This window comes from Eriocheir sinensis, chromosome 2, assembly GCF_024679095.1.
Source record: "Eriocheir sinensis breed Jianghai 21 chromosome 2, ASM2467909v1, whole genome shotgun sequence".
Classification (NCBI taxonomy): Eukaryota; Metazoa; Arthropoda; class Malacostraca; order Decapoda; family Varunidae; genus Eriocheir; species Eriocheir sinensis.
The window spans coordinates 23,423,598-23,440,706 of NC_066510.1; the positions used below are offsets into that span (position 1 = coordinate 23,423,598).

The window sequence follows — 17,109 nt, forward strand, 5'->3', positions numbered from 1 at the left end:
AGTGATTTCATTTGATTACGGCCGAAGGAGGCGTTGAGGGTCCGGCGGGCATCCAGGCAGGCGGGGGAGCAGGGAACTCGCCGGGGGAAAGAAAGGGAAGAGTAGCAAGTGGCCTGACCGCGTCCCCACAGCCATGGAGAATCAGAAATGAATGAGTTCTTTATTAACAATCTCAGAGAGGAAACGAGCTCATTCAGAGACGCTCTAACTTGCCATGCTGACAGGTATGGCGATGGCGATAAGAAGGAAGAGGGAGAGGAAGGAAAAGGAAAACGGAAAGATAAAGTCAGGGGCATACAGCAGGCTGCGCGTTGTCATTGCTCATCTCAGTCTCTTCGGCCTTAGACCTGCGGTGAGTAAAAACCCATTGCCCTGGGACACAGGACAGGTGTGACATCCGTGTTACCACAGTTTGTCTTCCCCAGGTTTCCCAAAGTACCTATTTATCGACCAATTCGAGAGGGAGGGTGACATGTTGGGTGGGTCCTGCGCCGACGAAACCGAACCCGGGTCCGCGGATTCGTTGTATGGCATGCTAACCACTACGCCACGAAGGCGCTATGGAGACGGGAAAAGGTCGTATTAACCTACATATTAACTAGCCAAGTAAACTGTTGAAATGACGGTGATGGGAAAGTGAGTGCAGTATAAGGAGAAGTAAGAGGAGCGAAAGAATGAAATAGAAAGAGCTCGTGTTAACTTTAGTACTTACTATCCAAATGAACAGGCGGTGATGGTGATAGGAAAGACGGGACAAGATGAAAAGAAATAGAAAAGAAGTGAGGAGAATGAGAGGGAGACTGTAAGAGTAATATAATATCAGACAAGGAGAATGAGCTACATGAAAACAGTTCAATAATAATAAATCACTAATATGTAATAATTTCCCCGAGCCATGAAGGAATATAGCACAGAGGAGATGATGCACACGAGGTGACCTTACAAAATAAGATTCATTGATGTGCAACTTTTAATTTCATCCATTTTATTATTGTCGTGTAATGGAAACTCAAAACACATTTTTTTGACCCGTAAGGAGAAAATAAATAAATAAACAACGCCTACACGGAAATATTCAGACCTGTAATGATGCTGTAGAAATGTAGTGGATGTGTACTGTATTTAATGACGGCCATGAAGACTAAAACCATGACTGAGGGAAATAAGTAAAATTGAGTTCATGGAAAAAAAAAATAACCACGATAAATAGTGAAATAAAAAACAAGATAACACACTCAAGGGACAATGGAAACGAAGGAGAGGGAACGATGGACCAAATATGAAAGACAGGGAGAGAGAAAGCGACAGACAGACAAACAGACAGACAGTGGCAAACAAACAGTGAAAAGGAGAGCAAGTAAGAAAAAGAAGTATGAACAAGTGACCGTCGTGACAGGACCAGATGCGGCGGGGCAGTATTCAGCTCGTGTTCACATGATGACCATTCTTTTGTGATATCATGCCGCTCTCCACCCCACCACCCCGCCCCCCTTCCCTTATTGAACGTACATACCACTACTTACCACCCTCCATACTTCTCCCCCTCACTCGCCCTTTCCTTCATCCTCCTCATCACATCACATCCCTCATACATCTATCACATCCCTTATACTGAGCTCTCCCTTCATTGCTCGTCCCTTCCCTCCGTTCCCTTCATTTACCTTCCCCTTCCTTCCTATCTCATTATCTCATTCCCTTTTCCCGTCTTCTTTTCCCATATCATCCCTTACTTCATTTTCCACTCCATAACTTATCCCCTTCCTCCCTTTTCCTCGCTTCCTTTTCTTTCCCGCTCCTTCCCTTCCTTTCCCTAATTCATTCCTTCATTTACCATGTGCCACTCCTTCCTATCAAACCTCGCCCCATCACCACACGCAACCCTCTCCTTTCCATCATCAGCTCTCATCACATTGTCTATCCCGGCTCCTCTTCTCTCCTCACTGCACATCTGCCTCTTTCCCAAGCATGTTACAAGCATATATAACAAGGCGATAGTGTGTTCGCAATTCACGTGGCCCTTATCGCAGATAAATTATCAGCACGTAAACGATGAGTCTGCTTTTTCATTTTTCTGTGTCTAATTTTAGTCCGTTATCTTAACCTATTATTATTCTTAGTTTATCTTCGTAAACTTCGAGGATATCGTAAATACATATCAGTCTTTAGTCACACACACACACACACACACACACACACACACACACACACACACACACACACACACACAGCCAATCAGCTTGTACTTGCATGTGTTTGCTCATTAAAAGCCTCAATTGGAGAGGCAGGAAACAGCGGCGGCATTATCATGGGGGTGATCACCTCCACAACAGCCCCCGCCCCTCCCCCTCCCACGCCCCCCAGGCAGCCCTGTGACATCCTTCTCCCGTCGGTAATTGTGGTGCTGACAACTGCGAACCTACACCCTAAATGAAGCTTATCTCGGCCATTATCTCTAATTTCTCTTCTCTTTCTGTCGCTGTCTGTCTGTCTGTCTGTCTGTCTATCTGTCTGTCTGTCTGTCACACACACACACACACACACACACACACACACACTAAAGGCGTCAATTCTGACCACGAAAAGCGTTTGTAGCACATATGTAAGTAAAGGACAGAGCAGCAAGATATTTCACAAGATCGGTAACACGTTTCTCTGTTTGCTGTCCATCCCATGCTGCTGCTTTGATCACTAGTGTTTACCTGCGGTAAATGGTCGCCTCGCGCCGACAATTTTGCATTCGAAATTACGAAAAAATATGGTTCCGCTCAAGAGAAATACATTTGTTGCTACAGCTGATGTTACCTCTCTCTCCTTGCTGAAAGACACGCTGCTAAGTATATGGTAAAGAAATCACTGTGTGGGTTGCCCTTCCTCCGACCGATACACGGCAGAACACACTCTCCGGGAGGACCTAGACGAGCATCAATTTTGGGCGAACTTCACATGATCGACAAAACAATAATATTTCTGCGTCACGTAAAAGTTCTTGCAAGACTTCCCTTTTCGTGATAATGTAAGGCAAAACTATGTATTTTAGTTCTTCAATCAGTGGTTTAAAACCATTTGTGCTGCTAACACATAGGTAGGATCACAAATTATCAATCAAGTAGCTATCTGTAATAAAAACAAACCACCGGAATTTTAGAATCAAGCTCTGAATGAACCATCTTGAAATCTAAGTGGCCGCTCCTTCATATATGAGTGTGATCGGTCTCGTCCGTGGTCGGTACCGCGTGAAACTGATAAGCAATATAAATTTGTGAATGCATACAAAGCATGTTTTGCTTCAGTAGTTTCTCAAGTATAATCAATTTGGTTTAGCGATTCATTTGCATGAGAAACGACACGGACAAGTAACTGCGAGGAAAGAGGCCAAGGCAGAGAGCGGAGTGCAAAACCAGAAGGGACAAAAATATCGATTTACGCCATGACCTCATGCTCTTTTTGCCGGATAAAGAAATCGATTCCTACCTGTTGTCCATTCCGATAAACCACTGGAAAGGAAATTGCAACGTTATCCTTTTCCAGGGTTGGAACGCCGCGCCAATCAAATTAGCTTTATGAAAGGCAAATGCAGAAGACTACCGATGAAAGCGAAGAGGCACTAACCTTATTGATGTTGTTGATGTTCTGGGTGTTGGCGTACTGGTCGAAGCCCAACATGCAGTCCGAGTAGCCATTCTCCGTTTTGATCCCCGTTCCGGGCTGGCCACAGAACTGTCCAATATTTCCAATGTTTCCAATATTTCCTATGTTTCCAATGTTGCTGATGTTGTCGCGGTACCACGGATACATGGTGGCGAATTACAGAGTTAACACACAAAGAGTTACAAACACGGCCACACGATTTACACTAAGCACTCGCACAAGACACAAATTATCGGTAAGGTCTGGACTGCTGGTCAGCGACACATTGAAGAAGGGAGGCACGTCAAGTCTTGTTCTCCATCTCACACTGCTCGGTCATTGCCACCCACGGACGCGCTCACTGAACTGTCTGGACACCAAACGCTTTTTGCTTCACTTCTTTTTCAGTTGAGTCTGAAGGTGATGCGCCAGACGGAGCAGGATGGGGGGGGGGGGGAGGGGGGGGGTCCAGCTGGCGCCACGGACCTTCACGTTTGAGTGTCGCCGTCAGCAGGAACTGCCAGGGCGACAGTCGCGGCGCCGCCGGCTGTGCTGTGGTCCGCTATCGTTACCGATCAACTGAAACAATAATATTAAAACATTAGCAAAGGTTTAATGTCACAAAATCCTATTAAAAAATGCACCTCACATTGGATGACACACAGCATTCAATAAAATATTGCTTGGTACAGCTCCAGCTCGTCCGGTGACCTTCCTTTGCTTGCCAACCAAGCAGCCCACACTGAGTACGCCGAGAGAAAACATAAACTTGTAAAACTAAATGCTTCAGTTATGTTCCTGCCTCACTCAAACGATAATGATGTTTGCGGAAAGAAATATATAGAAGCAAGAACGAAATGTTTTTTCCACTTCAAGAAAAAACACCAGGGTCTGATAAACAACGCTCCAACTCATCCTTTGATATCACCATAAATATTTCTATTGTACATTTTTACATGCTTAATCAGGCAATATTTCCTGTGCCGCGTTTTAAGAGCACCTCAGATCCCTGAGAATCACAGTCAAGTAAACATTTCACGCGTCGCGGCGGCGCGGGCGCCAGTTAATCACGAGACGCTCAGCTCGGCCGCCAGGAAAGAGGGACACCGGCCTGACTCTCGCGGCGATGCCTCCTCACGGGTCCTCCCAGGTCTTGCATTTTTTTACTATTTTTTATACTTATATATATATATATATATATATATTATATATATATATATATATATATATATATATATATATATATATATATATATATATATATATATATATATATATATATATATATATATATATATATATATATATATATATATATATATATATATATATATATATATATATATATATATATATATATATATATATATATATATATATATATATATATATATATATATATATATATATATATATATATATATATATATATATATATATATATATATATATATATATATATATATCAAACATGTGCCTTTTTTCAACACGTCCTTTTCAAGGCAAACGGCTAGTCATCTCACCGCATTCATTTCCCTTTGATCACCTTTCTATTAGCGGACTCTACCTATATATCTGGATCGTTCACATCAAAAAGACCGACCGCCAAGACCCGCCATGAATATAACTCTCCTGACTTGCAACACTGCACACAAACAAACTACAATTCTGCTCTCATAGTAACGATCATGATTTGCTTGATTATGTACACGTAAACGATCAAGGATTACATCAAAACGTCTAAGACGTAGAGAGAGAGAGAGAGAGAGAGAGAGAGAGAGAGAGAGAGAGAGTGTGTGTGTGTGTGTGTGTGTGTGTGTGTGTGTGTGTGTGTGTGTGTGTGTGTGTGTGTGTGTGTGTGTGTGTGTGTGTGTGTGTGTGTGTGTGTGTGTGTGTAGCCAAAGAGGTAATAGCAAATGCGAACAAAGAAAATCAGACGCGAAAAAGGATGAACACGTGCGGAACGAAGAGATATGGATGAAGGAAGAGTGGGCGGATAGAAAACGTGTCGGGGGAGGGTTGCGGCGGCGTTTCTGTTTGGTTATTAATTACTTGGCGATGGAACCGAGGTGCTGATCGCCGCCTTCCGTGACTGGTGCGTATGTGCGGCGGCGAGGGAGGGGCAGCAGAGATGAAGGGAGGGATGAAGGGATGGGATCTGTTGGAAGAGAGGAAAGGAGGGGTAGGTGAAGGAGTGGAGAGGGAGGATCAGCCGAGATGGAGGGAGAGGTGAAGGAAAGAAGGAAGGGAGAGGGAGGTGATGGAGGGAAGGAGGGGAGGGATGAGTAGAGGAGGCTGGCTGATTGGCAAGGAGGGAGGAAAAGACGTGGAGGATTAGAGTTGGAGATAAATTCTATTATATGTACTTAAAAGAAATATTTGTTTACTCTCTTTCTACACACACACACACACACACACACACACACACACACACACACACACACACACACACACACACACCAGGAACACACAGGCAAAACACACACAATCAGACACGCCACGTTATTTTTTTAGGCGGGACACTTTTCATTCAGTCAGTGAGTCTCCCCCCTTCCCTACTAAGCCTCCCTTCCCTCGCCCCTTCATCTCCCCCTTCACTCCTCCCAGCACACCCCTTCATCTCCGTCCTAACCTCTGTCTGCCTCTCTGTCCTCATTCTATTCCCGCATCGCCACCACGAGCGGGAACGTGAACTCAGTCATCTCTTGTTCCATTTTCTCTAATCCGCCTGTCGTCGGCACACAAGCTTGGATACAAATTAATATCACTTCAGACGGGAATCCAATTAACTAAGTGATGTGACGCGCCGTGTCTCGAAATGTGTGAGGCTCGAGGTGTGAAACTCTCACTTCAGGAATGAAAAAGTAAATAAAGATAAGTAGAAAATTGCAGTTTTAAACATGAAACATTATTAGTATTACGCTCCTCATAATAGAATTAAGACATGATATATCGAAGGCTTATATCCAGAGTATTCATTATATTTCCCCTGTTTATTATCGTCCACTCCTTTCTCAAGATCTTCATCATAATTCATTTTGTTTCATATGCTTTCCACTCTTTTCACTTGTCCCTATCTTCGTCTTAGTAGGCAGTGCAGTCACCCCTCTCACCCCTCCTCCTCCTCCTTATCCTCCTCCTCCTCTTCCTCCTCCTCCTCCTTTGTCCTCTCGTCTCCTCCCTTAATCACGTAATCTCTCATCTTCTTCTTCAACACTTTATTTCAGTCACTTTTTTTCACTCCTAACGCTCTCTGACTAATGAGTCTGTTACTTTTGACTCGATTAGAGCAAGCTGATCACTACAAAATCTTAACCCCGCTAATGTTCTCTTTTTTATTATTTTCATCCATTTAATTATCCATTTCTTCCCCTAAAAGAGTAGTTCCTTTTCTTCCTCGCTACCGCATCCCTATCCCGTCCCCTCCTCGCTTCAGATGTTATCGGCCCACAAGAATTGCTACATCGGCCTGAGGGAGCGGGGCCGGCCGGGGCGTGCAGGAATCAGATGCCCCACTCTCAAAAGTTTTAATGGGGAGGGAGTGATGCCGCGAGGACACACGCTGCACCCCTCCCTTCCCATTACCAGGGGCCGCTCACGAGGACGCTGCGACACACTAATCCAATCCAGAATAAATCTATAAAAGTTCATTAGACGAGAAGCGTAAACCATTTCGAAGAGAAGGTATAGTCAAGATAAATACCAACGAAGTAGAAGCAAGCATACAAAATAAGAACGTACAAAGATAACAGAAGTTCAAAAAAGAATATGGTTGAAATAAAATCCTCAAAACTCACCATCAAATAGTTAATTCAAGTATAAAGTTTAGCCATCGTTCCCTAACTGCCTTTAGAAAAACATACAAGAGTCTATGTAGCAGTATATCCGGGGTAAGAAACTTGCGTCAAGAAATACAGGTAAAAAAGAAAGCACGTCAAAGAACTCAGTGAAGGTCCACGTGAAGGCTTTGTATGGGTTCCCTGACGAGGCGGGGCGGGCCGGTGCAGCTGGAGAGTAACCCAAGTTCCTGGCTTCCCTCGATCCGGCCACGCCCCTCGCCCTCCCCTCCCTCGCTGCCTGTTCCCTGCAGCTCCTCGACCCTCCTGCTGCTGCTGTCGTTCACTCCACCTCCGAGAAACATTTTCAGGTCGTTCATGAGTTCCCGTATGGCTCATACTTAATTTTACCTTACTTATATTTTGTTTTGTTTTCATTACGTTTTACGTGTACTTTTCTTTGCGTACTTCCTCCACATTCCTTCCCACCCTTCATATGGGTCAATGACCCAAGCAGCTCGAGATAACACATTTTATAACTTTATGATGCAGGCGCATGATACTGTTGGTCTTTCCTAATCACTCTCGTCTCAGATGAAACTTTAGTTTATCGCTTCCTCTCCAAGATTTAGTTGTACTTTTACACGTGAGGCTGAAAGGTAAATAAAAAAGATAAGAGGAAACGTGGAAAGTAAAGTGTTGAATGAACCTTCTTCCTAGGAACAAAGGCGCCGGAGAGGGCGTCGCCTCCCTCCCGCCCTGGGACACACTTACGGAGCATCGAGTAACCGGTTCCCCACGGCAAACGAGCGTCCCAAAACAAGTGGCTCGGGAGCATTAATCTTCGTCAGGCATAATAACCATTGGCTGATTACGAAAATCACTCAATAAACACCGAGAAGATATTGGAAATATTTTACAGATTATTACAGCGATCACTTCCAGTTAAATCTGCTGAGACAGCAACAACCGACCCACGAAAATGAGAGTAATAAACACCGAACGCCTGAAATTATATGATAACCTGACTTACCTTCAGTGCAGCGTCTCACGAAACAGCGCCAAAAAGATAATCCTTGCCGGACCCGAGCACCTCCGCCAGTTTGCGGGGAGCGCAAGAACCCTTAATTAACCAGGAACGCGACTCGCGCTTGTGCTTAACACGCCCTGGCAGGCTTGTCGCTGTCACTACCTACCAGCTCCAGCCACATACAAATACAAAACGAAAGACGGAAAACCATACGACCATCTACCAGTGGAGGGTGGAGACCTGTCTCCCCTGAATGGCTCGCTCTCTCCCCGCGAAGCGTCTCAGGGTTAAAACTTTAGTTTCATATGCATGTGACACCGCCATTTGGCAGTTCACAATGTCCTACAGTGTAGGACATTGTATCAATATATGTATCATTGTGTAGGACCTACAAAATGTCCACATCTGTCATTACTGATATATATATATATATATATATATATATATATATATATATATATATATATATATATATATATATATATATATATATATATATATATATATATATATATATATATATATATATATATATATATATATATATATATATATATATATATATATATATATATATATATATATATATATATATATATATATATATATATATATATATATATATATATATATATATATATATATATATATATATATATATATATATATATATATATATATATATATATATATATATATATACACATATAAATATATATATATATATATATATATATATATATATATATATATATATATATATATATATATATATATATATATAGATATATATATAAGACTTATAGATATATATATATATATAAAGCAGTTTCTCAGTTCAAGATGCAAAACACAAGTTAGTCGGAACTGGTTTTGTTAGCGGTGCAGGGTGTTTAAAAAATTGTCACGATCAACTTTAAAAAATATTATCATATCTGTTACATTATAAATAACATTCAAGAACGCAAAATTAACCCATGCTACTGGAATTACTGCTTCCAGATTTCAGACTTCAGCGGCGACTCGAGAGAATCTGTTGCATTAAGGAAAAAGGGAAAGACGAGACGTTTATGACGAATAAGTGTCCTTCCCATCCAAAGACTGCAGTAGAACGGTCGGCGGACGCAAGGCAACACGGAAACATGCAAATAATGATTGTTGGTGAGCATTCTTCCATTCAAACATTATTTTTTTTCATACTAGCAGATTGTTTAAACTTTAAGAAAGTTTTCCTATATAACGAGATTGCATCAAACATTATAGTATCTATCTATATGCCTATATATCTACCTATTTATCTATCTCTCTGTTTATTCATTTATATATTCATCAATCTGGCTAGCTAGCTATATAGAGATAAACAGATACAGATAAATAGACAGACAGATTGATATATAGAGATGATACATACATACATACATACATATATAGATACATACATACATGCATTCATAAACATTCAAACATACACACAAATATACATAAACCCACACACAACCACACATACTTGCACACGCACGCACAAACAAACAAACAAACAAACAGGTACACACAACTAATCTGTTCACTCTGTAAATCCTTTTATGAAATTGCAATACACTCCCGTATAAAGATCCACAGGCTGAGGTACACTAAGCGCTGTAAAAATGGGAAACATTCGTGTAAGTCAAGTGCAAATCTTTAGCCTCCCTCTGTGTTTAATGATAACATATGCATAATACTTACAATAAAAGAATGCATATTCTGAGAGGAAAAAAAGTTGTTGTTTTTTTGTATGACAAAAAAAAGAGATGCATATAAATGACAATGAAATAAATGTCTTGATAAACGTACATAGTACTACTGAATGAGCGGCATGCCCGCCAACACACCTGACAATATTGAAACAGGCACATGTACATCGTTTCTTTTCCCCAAAATCTCTGACGACCTATTCCCAGCGTACAAGACACGTCTCCTTTCAGTAGAAAGAACTCTTTTCAACAGTTATTTATCCACGAAAATCAAACTATCTATGTTTTAATTTCCCTCACTAAGTAAATGGCATTAAAAGTAGAAGAGTAAATGGAGAAAATCATGAGGAAACATCTTTCTCTAGCGACTTACTTGTCTGTTACAAGTGTTGGCAGAGAGGCGACCGGAGATTGAAGCGGGAGTCCGTCTGGAGAGGAGGTGGGCGGGAACAAGTAACGGCGCCTCACGTGGTGTTTGAGGGCTGACTGAACTATTTCTTGACCGGACAAACTGGCGCGGGAAAAAGTTTCTCAACTTTTCATATGGAGATGCAAGTCACTCGAGAGTATGTAAGAAGGACGGGAGGAATGGCCTCCTGGACGCCACAAGACACTTCTTGTACAAGTTGAGAACTTGATTATGTGCGCTGGGAACACAGTCTCAGTACAAGATAGTCTCGACGAGGGTGCGTCGAGTATCTGAGGAGAGTTAAAGGACTGATTGAAGTCAGGTGGTAAAGGGGAGGAAAGTGAACGGAGTGAGGGAGGTAGGGGATAATTGGGGCAAGTGCCGATGCCTCGCTAGTGACACTCACTCGTGGCAACGCGCGTGCACTGGTGCCATAACAACGACCACCCAGCACGACCGATCGTCCAGGCTCAGCTCAGACGGCAGAGCGAGGTGTGCGAGTCGGGGGTGCGTGGACGCGGCGAGGGAGGAAGAGGGAGACAGGTGGCGGCGGGAGCGTCGGTCGGAGGGCCAGAGGAGCTCCGTGTTGACAGTAGGGCCGCCCAGGCGAGAGTGAGTTGCTGCCCCGCCATCCCTCGCCGCCCGCCACGCTAATCAATTACCCCGTCACCCCGCACGCTCCACGCCACGCCGCCAACACCACTTTGCAACATTGCTCTTGTGCTGCACCTGAGACATGGCACGCTGATTGCAAGGATCTGTTAATGCCACAACAACCATGAACGACAAAGTGACCCACAACTGCTACGCAAGATTTGTCAGCGACTCCCCATGGATGCTGCCTTCGCCCACAACAAACTGCAAGGCGTGATGCTCTATCCCGCTCTCTCCCACTCTTTTTCTCTCTCCCCGGCCCATCCCCAACACTTCCACCTGAGTTGCATTTCTTCCCGCGTGTCGGACTTCCGATGAACCATGACACTGAGGAACACTGCTGGGCTTACTCGCTATAGGCACTACACACACCTCAAAATGCATGTTCCATCACGAGCAGCACTTTGAACTATCACTTCTCTGCACAGGATGATGCCCAAACTTTGAGATACGGTATGTATAAGAAACAGTTTCTTATTCACAATCTATTTTCAGTTGAGGAGGTCCAGCCCCCGAGGGCGTGCAGTACATATGAAATGTATTGAAAATAATGTGGGCCATCACCTGTCAGGCCATCGGCATCGTCCACCTGCGGAGCTCCACCTGAAGCCTTACCGCGGCCCTTTGAAGCCTCAGTAAAACACTCCATTTCTATTTTTTTCGGTAAAACACTTCCCAGGGACGGAAGTGTTAGTAGATCAGGCTGGGGACACTGATTACCCAGCAGCATATTGGCGGCGGGGCCCGGCGGGGCGGGGCACGGCGACGCCCCTCCCGTTTCCGTTATTCACTCCCATTGTTTTTTTCTTCAATGCCAATTCATATTTTTTAGGGATAATTATATCAATTTTGCGTTATGATTAGAGGCATCAAACCCTTCTATTGTGCGAAAGGCGTGAAAAGTCTGGATTCTGCAGGCGTTTTTATGAACATGTTGGCCAACCCACACGAAAAACAAGTGGTAAAAGTATTTCCACAATTAAAGGTCTCTAAAGGAAAAATCATGGCGCATGCAATCGAGGTGCGGCAGAGGTTCACTCTCAGCACAAGCGGCGGTGAGGTTCCCAGCGAGGGTTGTCAGCGGCCCAGCCCTTCCTGACACTCCCGAGCACGCCGCCACCCACATCGCTTCATTTTTGGGTAGGCGGGTCTTTTCTCTCCCATGAAGTTGTGCACAATGCGGCACGAGTTCCCACAGCAAAATGGAGACATGATGAAACGCCACCACACTGCGCCACAGCTTGAGAACCACCTTAGCAGATCAGCCTTATGTCCTCGTGAAGTAAAAAATAAATAAAAGAATATATACCTTACAGGACAATACAATTCAATCACTGTTCTGTACCAATTAACTAATATACTTTACGACACACGGACCCCAATGACTTTACTTCTCGCGATTAATCTCTCGTTACTGGCTTCCTGAAGAAAGAGTCACCACAACTACAAGTTAATGATACAGACATAAACAAACAACCCAACCAACCAGTCAGTTACTATTTGTGGCAATATCACACAACACTGGACAAAGCAGTTCGATAAAAAACGAAAACTGACTCCTCTTGTTTATTGCCTTAGTGCCGGTACGAAAAAGGAAAAAGGCTACATAACCCCACGAATGGGCGACTGACACCGCGTACTCAGCTTTCAAATGCAGGTAAGAACTAACAGAAAAAAGTGATTCGGGCTGCCCGGCGCCAACTAGCCACCTGGCTCCGTGCACAGCAAATATAACTTCAGCATGTGTTACATTGTAGAGGCATATGGATAATATTTCTCAACAAAATAAAAGTTTGGCGTCGCACCAACCTGGCGTCAATTCTCTCACATTTAACATTAGAAAGTGACGACAACAAAGCCTCTTCAAAAATATGATCTTACAAACGGATAGAGGGGAAGAAAACAACAAAAACAAAGAAGCAATCAAGTAACCAAACATAGAACAAGATACACAAACAAAAACAAAAAGTAAACTTAATAATTATTTACAATATATCAATATATATATATATATATATATATATATATATATATATATATATATATATATATATATATATATATATATATATATATATATATATATATATATATATATATATATATATATATATATATATATATATATATATATATATATATATATATATATATATATATATATATATAAAGAAAATCAATGATTAGTATCGAAATATGTATTAACTGAAAAAAAAAAATTTGAGTAGGTAATAATATTAAAAACACCATTTTGTAAGTAAAGGACAAATACTTTCTTTTAGATTTTCTTTGAGCTTTTTGCAATGTTCCTGAAAACAATATATCCAAGACTGAATGTCATCCTGAACAAAAATGTGTCACTAACAGGTAATTATCTCTACAGTCGTTTCTCTCTCTCTCTCTCTCTCTCTCTCTCTCTCTCTCTCTCTCTCTCTCTCTCTCTCTCTCTCTCTCTCTCTCTCTCTCTCTCTCTCTCTCTCTCTCTCTCTCTCTCTCTGCCAAAAATATATTTTCATACCTTTTTCCCTATACGTACATGATTAAGTCATGAGCATGAGTATGTTCTGTCTCTCGGTTTCTCCGTCCCTATTCCCTCCCTCCCCCGCCTCCCTCCTTCACCTCCTAAAGGAAACAATTCTTTCCTTTTCCCATCTGTCTGCCTTCGTCTCATTTCTTATCTCAATGATACATTCATTGATGCCAACACACCTCCCGCGCTTTGTGTGTGTGCTGTGTGTGTGTGTGTGTGTGTGTGTGTGTGCGTATGTGTGTGTGTGTGTAATTCACCTCTTGGACTGCTGCGGGTCTCTCTCGAGACAGCCAGCCGTTCCCCTACGGAAGAGCACAGACCTCATACTCACACACAACACACCGCGACAACGAGGTCACAACTTATTGCCTTACGTCGCGTACCTACTCACTGCTAGGTGAACAGGGGCTACACGTGAAAGAAGATAAACCCAACTTATCTTCACCCGGCCGGGGAATCGAACCCCGGTCCTTCTGATTGTGAGGCGGACGCTCTATCCACTGAGCTACCGGGCCGTACCCTCTCTCTCTCTCTCTCTCTCTCTCTGTGTGTGTGTGTGTGTGTGTGTGTGTGTGTGTGTGTGTGTGTGTGTGTGTGTGTGTGTGTGTGTGTGTGTGTGTGTGTGTGTGTGTGTGTGTGTGTGTGTGTGTGTGTGTGTGTGTGTGTGTGTGTGTGTGTGTGTGTGTGTGTGTGTGTGTGTGTGTGTGTGTGTGTGTGTGTGTGTGTGTGTGTGTGTGTGTGTGTGTGTGTGTGTGTGTGTGTGTGTGTGTGTGTGTGTGTGTGTGTGTGTGTGTGTGTGTGTGTGTGTGTGTGTGTGTGTGTGTGTGTGTGTGTGTGTGTGTGTGTGTGTGTGTGTGTGTGTGTGTGTGTGTGTGTGTGTGTGTGTGTGTGTGTGTGTGTGTGTGTGTGTGTGTGTGTGTGTGTGTGTGTGTGTGTGTGTGTGTGTGTGTGTGTGTGTGTGTGTGTGTGTGTGTGTGTGTGTGTGTGTGTGTGTGTGTGTGTGTGTGTGTGTGTGTGTGTGTGTGTGTGTGTGTGTGTGTGTGTGTGTGTGTGTGTGTGTGTGTGTGTGTGTGTGTGTGTGTGTGTGTGTGTGTGTGTGTGTGTGTGTGTGTGTGTGTGTGTGTGTGTGTGTGTGTGTGTGTGTGTGTGTGTGTACAGTGCAGTGGTTAGCACGCTCATCTCACAACCGAAAGTCCCCGAGTTCGATTCCCGGGAGGAGTGGAGACGGACGGGTCCTTTAACCCGTGCCCCTTGTTTACCCAGCAGTAAATGTGTACCAGGTGTCAGACAGGGGTTGTGTGTGGGAGTGATAAAGGCCCATAGGCCTCGGATGTGATATGAGGTTCCAGCCATACCCAAAGAACCGTCACCAGAGCTCCAAGCCCATTCGGAGAGGTCTGACCTAGATGAATTACGAACACACACACACACACACACACACACACACACAAATACGCACGCACACGCACGCACGCACCCACGCACACAACACACACCTCTAATAATTATAATCTATATCCATTGAAGCTTGCTACATCACTTTCCAATCCCAAATCATAACACGACAAAAAACTTTTTCTTTCCCTCTGGTTACAAATAGAAAATTATGAAATATTGCCGACCATTCCGGAGTTGATCCAAAAAAGAAATGATCGTCACGCCGCGAGGAAGGTCAAGAGGCTGCCGTGTCGCTCAAGGTCACACGTGGAACTGACTGACGTGGGGCGAGACTTTTTCCCTCACGCTGGCTTGTGTCTGTCTCGGCCAGGGAGGCGGGCTCCATTGACGCTCGCATATGCTTAATGTATTACTGCACCATTTTTATTGATACATTGTTAAGCTTTATTGCAACAGCAAAATTAAGTGTCAGTAAAGCTCAGGTAATAATCTATCAAGATTCTCAAATATTAATCACGTGCGAGCTTCATTCCTTCATCGGGAATAACTAGATTTGAAATTAATATAACTCATCACATGTAAAAACGATGAAACTATAACAGGTCAAAAAAAATAATAGTCATATATATATATATATATATATATATATATATATATATATATATATATATATATATATATATATATATATATATATATATATATATATATATATATATATATATATATATATATATATATAAGGTTTATGTGGATTAATGATATATTTAAATTTAAAAAAAAAGTTACATACTCATCCAAACTTTGAAATAAAAAGTCGAAGTAAATTTGTACTTATTGACAACCGACTTTATCATCGTTCTACAGAAGAGATTTTCATCAAGTAAAATATCACTGGTGAACTGCATTACTCGTCATGTTTACAATGACCGATCTTCTGAATAATGAGATGGTAAAATTCACTCGAAGGTCAGTCAACTACGCAAGGAAAAACTATCAGGCAAGAAGACGTAAATGTCTTACAAAGACATGGAGACTCTCTTGCTACAATCTCTCCCAACTAACCATCGTTACAATCACCGCCTGGCTAACCTTCGCCGGTTCAAATATTCACAAAGGCGTGAATAATACCCGAGGCGGCAGGTGATTACAACGAATGGTCAGCAGGTGGACGGCCGGCGGAGGAAGTGGGCGGGGCGGCGCGCCATCAGGTGGACCCAGACTCTGGCCGTAAACGAGGAGTCCAAAAAGACAGTTCACCGACACCGACTTTAGAGGAGGAAGATAAGTAGAAGGAGGAGGAAGAGGAGGAGGAGGAAAAATGGAAACATGAAACATGGAAGAGCAGACAGCAGAAAGCCTGTTGGCTCATTACGAGGCTGCCTGCTTTTTTTTACAACAAGGGAGACGGCTCAAGGGCAACAAAAAGGGTGTAGAAAAAAAGCCCGCTACTCACCGCTCCCACAATAGACGAAAGTAAAGAGTGGCCAAAAGAGAGGTCAATTTCGGGTGGAAAGGTGTCTTGATACACTCTTCTTGAAAGAAGTCAAGTCATAGGCAGGAGGAAATACAGATGAAGGCTGTTCCGGAGTTTACCAGTGTAAGGGATGAAAGAGTGAAGATGCTGGTTAACTCTTGCATAAGGGTTTCGGACAGTATAGGGATGAGCTAGAGTGGACAGTCGAGTGCAGCGGGCCCGCGGGAGGGGGGGAGGCATGCAGTTTGCAAGTTCAGAAGATCAGTCAGCATGAAAATATCGATAAAAGATAGAAAGAGATGCAACATGGCGGCGGAATTTAAGAGGTAGAAGACTATCAGTAAGAGGAGGAGAGCTGATGAAACGAAGAACCTCAAACTCCACTCTGTCCAGGAGAGCTGTGTGAATGGAGCCCCCCGACACGTGAGATGCATACTCCATACGAAGGCGAACAAGACCCCTGTATATGGATAGC

The 17,109-nt window shown here is 43.0% G+C and overlaps 1 protein-coding gene across 1 annotated transcript in view; it reads right to left on the reverse strand.

Annotated features, from left to right (window-relative positions):
* Positions 1 to 3,586: 3,586 nt before the first annotated feature.
* Positions 3,587 to 17,109, reverse strand: part of LOC127001509 (ubiquitin carboxyl-terminal hydrolase 48-like) — a 102,616-nt gene continuing 89,093 nt past the window's right edge. The window contains exon 21 of the transcript XR_007755318.1: positions 3,587 to 4,206. The gene's annotated coding sequence lies outside the window, so the exon portion shown is untranslated. The remainder of the gene's footprint in view (positions 4,207 to 17,109) is intronic.